This window comes from Protomyctophum bolini (assembly GCF_963924005.1).
Source record: "Protomyctophum bolini genome assembly, chromosome: 8".
Taxonomy (NCBI): Eukaryota; Metazoa; Chordata; class Actinopteri; order Myctophiformes; family Myctophidae; genus Protomyctophum; species Protomyctophum bolini.
Window position 1 is genome coordinate 39,033,209 of NC_137869.1, and position 8,547 is coordinate 39,041,755.

Consider the following 8,547-nt stretch of genomic DNA (forward strand, 5'->3'; position numbering starts at 1 on the left):
GCTTCTGCACTGGAGTTGGCTTCACATAGCCGGATTTGCTCACATTCCTTTTCAGGGACTCGCAGAATTGTGCCTCCTCGAAAGTCTGAAAATGGAGACAAACAGGGTTTCATTGCTGTCCAAGAAAACTACTCACGACTACTGAACTGATGAGAACACTGGTAACAGATCATTACCATGATGGCCTTTGGTGGGTTGCTGCCACTAACATCCACCATGATCTGATCATACTTGTCAAAGTTAATGCCAGATTCGTAGTGGGAAAAAATGGATTCTTCATCTTCAGGGAGGGCTTCAGGAATATAGGTCACCTTTGGTCCTAGGGAAAGGTTTAGTTACAATGACTTTTGGACAAGTATACAAGAAATGTATCACAATGGATGCATTTATTTGAATTACTTACTCTCTTCACCTCCATCTTCAGTGTTTTCTGTTGAACCTGTTACAGATAACAGAATATATATTTTTAGCATGTGTCCCCAATGCAAGCTGAAGCTAACCAACTCAAACATGGAACCTTATCCACACAAATTACCTTTAGAAAAGACTTCATCTTTGCCACGATATCCTGCAGCATTACACAAGGATCAGTTGACATTCACTCATGAACATGACTCATTAATTCACTTTACAATGATGTATCATGATAAATTTACCTTCTCCAGAACCTTCTCTTTCACCTTCTGTTCCACCTAAAAAGACATGTCATGTCATTACACTTGCATCAATACACACACACATACAACTATTTTCAAATGCATAATTTTTTCCCCAAAGTGAAAAGAACAAGGAATATTGATTTTAGACAAAATAGAGAAGATTGATGGCAGTGAGCAAACATTGCAGCTGCCTGTTTGCTAGTTGATAGTCAACTATTCCACAACCATCCGCCTCCATAAACTCCTGCACAGGAAGCACTCATCCGTTCGTAATTTCAGGTCACGAAAATGTTTTTCGTGTCTGTCTCGAGTCGGTGGTGCAATACAGACACTTTTTATACAGTCAATTTTGATTCTACAAGCTTGTTGTGGAATTTTCCAGATAGAGCTGACTTTAACAAACTTTATACCAATATTTACTAACATTACCAGAGAACTTAAGTTGGATTTTTAACAAAAGTATACCTTGACAGAAGCCACCTCTGCCTCCTCTGCCTCCTCTTCCTCCACCTCCAAACCCTGGGAAGAAAAAATAATACAATCAGTTCAATAGCAAATCATTTATGGACAATCCAGTGGCCCAGTTCATCTAGTTTAATCCACCTCTCTCCTTAGTTACCTTCTGTAGATCCTCCATCATCTCCATCACTTCGACCTCCTCTGCTGCCTCCTGTCAAGTACAAATATTACCGTCATAAGCTGTAAGAACCCGATACATATTATTTTACTGTGTATACTTAACTTCTTCCTTGCTTTATATTTCCTTTCAATTTTCAATGTCTATTTTTGGTTGTGGCTCTTTTGGAGCGGGACGTTTGAGAGGTGGGAGGGGTGACATAAGAACCACTGATTTCAATGGCTGTCTTGTTAAAGCATGTTTTCACATGGATTTCTTTCAATAAGCTACTTCACCAGTATGAATTATATGTAGATCAGCCACAGCCCGTCTCACCTCTGCGTCCTCGTCCTCTTCTCTCTCCTCCTTCACTGTTCCAGCTGCTGCCTCCTCCTCCACTGTTCCAGCTGCTACCTGCTTCATCTAAACAAACATAATCAGACATAGTATAATATAAACATGTACATTTTTAAGAGTGCCAACAGTCAACACCAATAATACTACTAGTACTTACCATTCCCCTTCTCATCAGCTCCTGCAAAACAAGGGCAAAAGTTTAGCTACCGGTATATTTAAGCTATCAATGTGTTGTGAAATAATGTCACCGACACATACAGTACACGTACACGTACAGTATGGGCTTCATGAGACTTGAAAATAGAATTCCAGAATAATGTAATCTTGATTCATTCATACATTACAAGCATGTATAAGGGTTTAATGGTTTGAGTAAAACTACCGGTACAATTAGTTAATGTTACTGTATGGTGAAAGCAGAGCTGTTTTGACAGGCTTGCACATAAAAATTTATGTTTACTTGATTAATTCTGAAATACACCTTTCTCTTTTGCATTCATGCGTGCATGAAGAGTTTTCTGCCTTTGGCAGTATCAAGTGAAGAAGGATAGTAAAGAGGGAGAGAGATGGGGAGACACACGCAGCAAAGGTCGTCATGAACGGGACTCGAACACATGACGCCCTGGGAGGCCAGAGCCCATGTAGCATGAGCCTGGGCCACTTGGCCAGCGGGCATCCCTTGGCAACTGTCTTTACTTATCATGCGCAGTAATATCGATAGTATACCACAGATTTGTATGCAGCCCAAATGTGTTCTTACCCGAGTCGCTCCTAAATCCTCCTCCTCGTCCTCCTCTGCCTCTTCCTCTTCCTCCACGACCTGTATAAAACACAGGCAACCTCAATTTGGTAAATGACATCTAATGCTGGATGTTTATTGTTGTGCTTAAGTTATTAAAGGACCACTTCGCCACTATTCAACCTAATCTGTGTGTTTTTTATCATTAGCATATATGCTAAAATACCCCGGAGTATTATCATTGGTAGTCTGTAGCTCCGTGGGCGCACTTTCAAAGCTGTCGTCCACTTACGTATTTGTCCCAAAGTGACGTAAGTGGATGACCCTCGGTAGGCTCTCAGAAACTACAAGGGACTGGACAGGTAGGGTTGCCGTAGCTAGCCTAGCCGCGAAGGACACGGTCTCTCGCCTACACAACAACAACGAGCTGTGGCTACTCCACAACAACAAGTCAGTATGGCTACTCCATGGGAGTTTTTGGACGAGATAATTTTAAATACATATTGGCAGAATCTGCGTTAGGGTCGTTATATTATGAACCAGAAATATACGGAGGAAGGAATGCATTGACGGGGACAACACTGCTAGTTGCTGTGGATGGACTGATGCCTGCTGGAGCGACCTAGCTATAGTAGCTAGTAGCTTTCCCTGAACCAGTACGTCGCACATACAAACTTTTCTGCCCAGGAAAAGCCCAGATAGTGTTGACTGTTTTACTGAGAAGTGGGGACATCATGCGTTCAGGATGCCTCAAACTGGAAGTTGCAACCGAAGCCCGATGGACCAAGAGGGACATTCAGATTTAAGTAAGTGTTCAATGTATTTACAGCTTATATGTGTGTGTGTGTGTGTGTGTGTGTGTCGCCACACCGTATTGTTTACATAAGTGTCAGAGGATATAGGCACGGCTTCAGCCTACAACTTTTCGGTCCAAACATCTTCTATTCATTCATTCAATTCAAAACTGTATGTATGGCATGCCATCTGAAGCAATGTACAGTATTAGCCATGGGCTCGTATGTTTCAGGGTTAGCAATGTAAACATTCAAGTGTTATACCTGTGTCCATTCATTCACTTAGGTCAGCCCAGATGGTACTACAGAAGGCTGATGAAGCTGAAGATGTCTTTGATGGATTGATGGTGAGCCATACATACTCAACTCAAACTTCATACATAAAGCACATTACTGTATTTGCTGTATTTAGTTTGACCCCCTAGAAAACTAGAGGGAATATCATTTTCAATAAAGGTTCACATATTTATATATGCTTTTACAAAGACCAGTGGTCAACCAAAGTCCCGTAAATATACTGTCATTTATACTATAGGCCTACTGTGTCTCACACACTGTTTCACACTGTAGTATTGAATTGTATCTGTAAATCACAACAGATGACAGCGAATTGACTTTTAACCTTTTGTAATATCTCAAAAGAAGAAAAAAAGATCATTATCAAAAGTAAGCAACAAACTATACTATAAAACTGATGACAACATTGTACAAATTACTCAAGCAAAGTGCCTTGCACTGATTCAAAATCAAACTATTTGTATAGCACCTTTTATGACATGCAATGCAGCTCAAAGTGCTTTACAGAGCAATGGAGAGAAAAACGCAAGGCATAAAACATTGAAATAGAAGGCAGTCATGTAGGTTGGAAGGTCACAGATTCCGTTGTTTTCTTTGGCAGTATTCTGCAGTCCAGAATTGCAGTAATCGAGCCCAGAAAAAACAAAGGCATGGATCAGTGTTTTTGACTGACAGGCTCTGATTCATGCAATATTTCTAAAGGTAAAAAAAGGCAATCTTGGTAACATTGTGTGAATACTTTCTACAAGTCAGGTTGCCAAGTCTGCTTATTATTATCATTGATATTTGATATAGTTGTAGCCTACCTACTAATTTGGTCGGTAATCTTAACAGTCCAATACCCAAGTGTACATCACATGAAACATACTGCACATAGCCTACACACTCAGTCGTCCATTCCAGTAATCATTTAGTGCTTTCACCATTACTGACTCTTGTCTTGTCTCACCACAGCATGTGCGTCTCCTGTCCTGGCCAGAAGCTGCTCCAGCGACATGTCATCATGCAGAACCACCTGCCTCAGTGACCTCTGACTAATGCACTTGTATGATTGTACATGTAGTTTGTTAGTTTCCAGTTCAACCATAGACCCCTGTTTTTATAGATTTATGTAAATCAGTACTATTAAAAGATAGTTGATTTGATGTCAAGTTTGTTTTATTTTTTCTCATGTAGGCCTATTGTATTTATACATTTTGACCAATTCCTAATACTCTGAGGCTCAAACTGTCAATATTGCATCAAAGGCCACCGTGATACAAATCATTCACATGTCTGTTTATACAAACAAGACCACAATGGAAATAAGTGTGACTTTGTCAGTGAATGTGTTTTATTGTACTGTAACATAAGGTTTAAAAAACAAGGCCACACAGGCAAAGTTTGTCCTCCTACTCAGATTACAAAAATCGGACAGTGTGCAAGAATCCCAGAAGAAAAAGGATCTAATCAATATTGCTAAATAAATATACTCTGTTACAAGTAAAAGTCCAGAATTAAAATTGTACTTGCACAACAATATTGGTAAAGGCTTAGGAGTAGTACATGTCTAATATTTGAAAATGAGATCACATTCTTTTATCAATCCAGATTGTGTTCAATAGCAACATACAAAGTCAATTGTATCTATATAATATACTGTATACTTGGGAGTTCCTTGAAAGCCACTTCTTCATCTCTTGAGTTGAAGACAGCCACCGAGACCTCAGCTCCTGCAACAAATAAAGTATTATGCAATTATGGGCCTCTGACCAATCATGAGACAATATGGTAAACAATAAGGTTTTTTATTTTAGCAAAACATTTGAAAAATAGCAAATGTACAAGCTCGCAGCACGGCACCAACTCCAAGTGACGCACTGAGCTTGTATATCTGCTATTTTTGAATAGCCAATGCAAATACAGATGCTTTCCCGGTTTTAAATGCTTTTATGTTTGGTTTGTAGTTTGCAGCTTGATATGGAAAAATTTAGCTCTGTTCCATAGCCTTACTCTGAGGCTATGGACCAGAGCTGGGAAAAATGGTGGCGTTTATGTGGAGGGTGTTCCAGTTACAAACAGCAACAAAATCTTTATAATGCTGTAAGCATCAGAGACACTCGGTATGTCAAATTAATTTATAGACATCACAACAACAACCACGTATTTTGAAAGGAAATGCATGTGGTCTCCTCCTGTAATGCAATCGCCATTCATTCAGAGTCTGGTGTACTGTACACAGCATTGTAGCTTTGGTTTATTATGACAATAATGACATACCTCTGTTCTGCAACTTCTGCTTCGATGATGATGATGCTCCGCGTCAATTCTTCCATTAGATTGCGGTTGAACTGGAAGATATCTGCGTTGGTGAAATGTTCACTGCACACCCAAAGTGGTTCACACAGCTGGGATTGCATCTGTACTTCATAACGATTTCTAAAAACAAAGCCAGCCAGTGGAATTTCGAGTCCGACGCTGCGCACGTTCGAAATCACTATTATTACGCTACTTACTATCAGAGACTACTAACTACTATACCACCACTACTGCTGTTACTATTACAACCGCTAAATATTAGCTATTATTATTACTTCTATCGCTTTCAAGTCAACTCTAAACAACACGAGAAACTTTCAGCTGGGGGCTGCCTCACTGCCTGTCTGTCTGTCGCGCAATGCACTGTGGGTATTGTAGGAAATGATATTACCGTGCCTCAGCTCATTACATGACTCGTTCTCCGCAGCGGTTTCGCCAAATGTAAATATTTTTATTGTTTTCATGAACGGATATCATACTAAAGCATGACAAAGGCCATATAATAGTGGCGAACCGATCCTTTAACTATGTGTGTTATTTGACATATTGTGAAACCTTAGTTAACGAAGCCTAACAGAACTGTAATTTTTATTCATGCGCAAGCGTCCAACGCAATTAACTTGCCCCTTGAGACAGTAGTTCAATGGTTTTGAAATGTGGGACCCCCCCCCCATCTTGCATGTACCATAAAGTCAGAGCAAAGTGTGAGACATTCAACTACCAAAGCAATTGAGCTGATTCAGACATCATGCAACTATTATCAGGCCCAGTACCAGTGGTGGAGAACAAATTTAAGGAATCACATTTCCCATAACATACTTACCTCTGTCATTGTCATCCCCTCCTCCAAATCCTCCTTTCCAGGAGCTCCCTAAAATAAACATACATACATCACAGTCACCCTTATGAACATAATTCAACTGATAACAATATTAATTGTCTGTTGAGCCCACTGTTACATACATAAAGGTACACCATCAAGTCAATGGTAGCAATGTTCTTTTTTTATGACTACTTTAAACAGTATATGGCAATATACTATATATGAGTGTTATAGCAAAGGGTTCATCTTCAGTCATAGTTAAAAGAACAGTCAGGATTTTGCTGTGTAGCTATGCATAAACCCAATAAAGTACAGAGGCACAGTTTCATACAAAAGGATGCTAAAAACGTCGATAAACCAAGAAAGCGTTACGCCAGGACTCTGCGACTCTGTGTGTGTGTGTGTGTGTGTGTGTGTGGGGCGCTACTCAACTGGACTCTGCTCCTCTGCTAATCCACTGGACTCGGCTCCTCCGCTAATCCACTGGACTCGGCTCCTCCGCTAATCCACTGGACTCGGCTCCTCCGCTAATCCACTGGACTCGGCTCCTCCGCTAATCCACTGGACTCGGCTCCTCCGCAAATCCACTGGACTCTGCTCCTCCGCTAATCCACTGGACTCGGCTCCTCCGCTAATCCACTGGACTCGGCTCCTCCGCTAATCCACTGGACTCGGCTCCTCCGCTAATCCACTGGACTCGGCTCCTCCGCTAATCCACTGGACTCGGCTGGACTCTGCTAATCCACTGGACTCGGCTGGACTCTGCTAATCCACTGGACTCGGCTGGACTCTGCTAATCCACTGGACTCGGCTGGACTCTGCTAATCCACTGGACTCGGCTGGACTCTGCTAATCCACTGGACTCGGCTGGACTCGGCTCCTCCGCTAATCCACTGGACTCGGCTCCTCCGCTAATCCACTGGACTCGGCTCCTCCGCTAATCCACTGGACTCGGCTAATCCGCTAATCCACTGGACTCGGCTCCTCCGCTAATCCACTGGACTCGGCTCCTCCGCTAATCCACTGGACTCTGCTCCTCCGCTAATCCACTGGACTCGGCTCCTCCGCTAATCCACTGGACTCGGCTCCTCCGCTAATCCACTGGACTCGGCTCCTCCGCTAATCCACTGGACTCGGCTGGACTCTGCTAATCCACTGGACTCAGCTGGACTCTGCTAATCCACTGGACTCGGCTGGACTCTGCTAATCCACTGGACTCGGCTGGACTCGGCTCCTCCGCTAATCCACTGGACTCGGCTCCTCCGCTAATCCACTGGACTCGGCTCCTCCGCTAATCCACTGGACTCGGCTCCTCCGCTAATCCACTGGACTCGGCTCATCCGCTAATCCACTGGACTCTGCTCCTCCGCTAATCCACTGGACTCGGCTCCTCCGCTAATCCACTGGACTCGGCTCCTCCGCTAATCCACTGGACTCGGCTCCTCCGCTAATCCACTGGACTCGGCTCCTCCGCTAATCCACTGGACTCGGCTCCTCCGCTAATCCACTGGACTCGGCTGGACTCTGCTAATCCACTGGACTCGGCTGGACTCTGCTAATCCACTGGACTCGGCTGGACTCTGCTAATCCACTGGACTCGGCTGGACTCTGCTAATCCACTGGACTCGGCTCCTCAGCTAATCCACTGGACTCGGCTCCTCCGCTAATCCACTGGACTCGGCTCCTCCGCTAATCCACTGGACTCGGCTCCTCCGCTAATCCACTGGACTCGGCTCCTCCGCTAATCCACTGGACTCGGCTCCTCCGCTAATCCACTGGACTCGGCTCCTCCGCTAATCCACTGGACTCGGCTGGACTCTGCTAATCCACTGGACTCGGCTGGACTCTGCTAATCCACTGGACTCGGCTGGACTCTGCTAATCCACTGGACTCGGCTGGACTCGGCTCCTCCGCTAATCCACTGGACTCGGCTCCTCCGCTAATCCACTGGACTCGGCTGGACT

General features: G+C 43.5%; 1 long non-coding RNA gene across 1 annotated transcript; it reads left to right on the forward strand.

The window, feature by feature from the left end:
* Nucleotides 1–3,043: 3,043 nt before the first annotated feature.
* LOC308319866 lies at nt 3,044–4,828 on the forward strand. Its single transcript, XR_013964491.1, has 3 exons — nt 3,044–3,177; nt 3,452–3,512; nt 4,417–4,828. It is a non-coding gene; the product is annotated as an uncharacterized lncRNA (long non-coding RNA).
* Nucleotides 4,829–8,547: the final 3,719 nt, after the last annotated feature.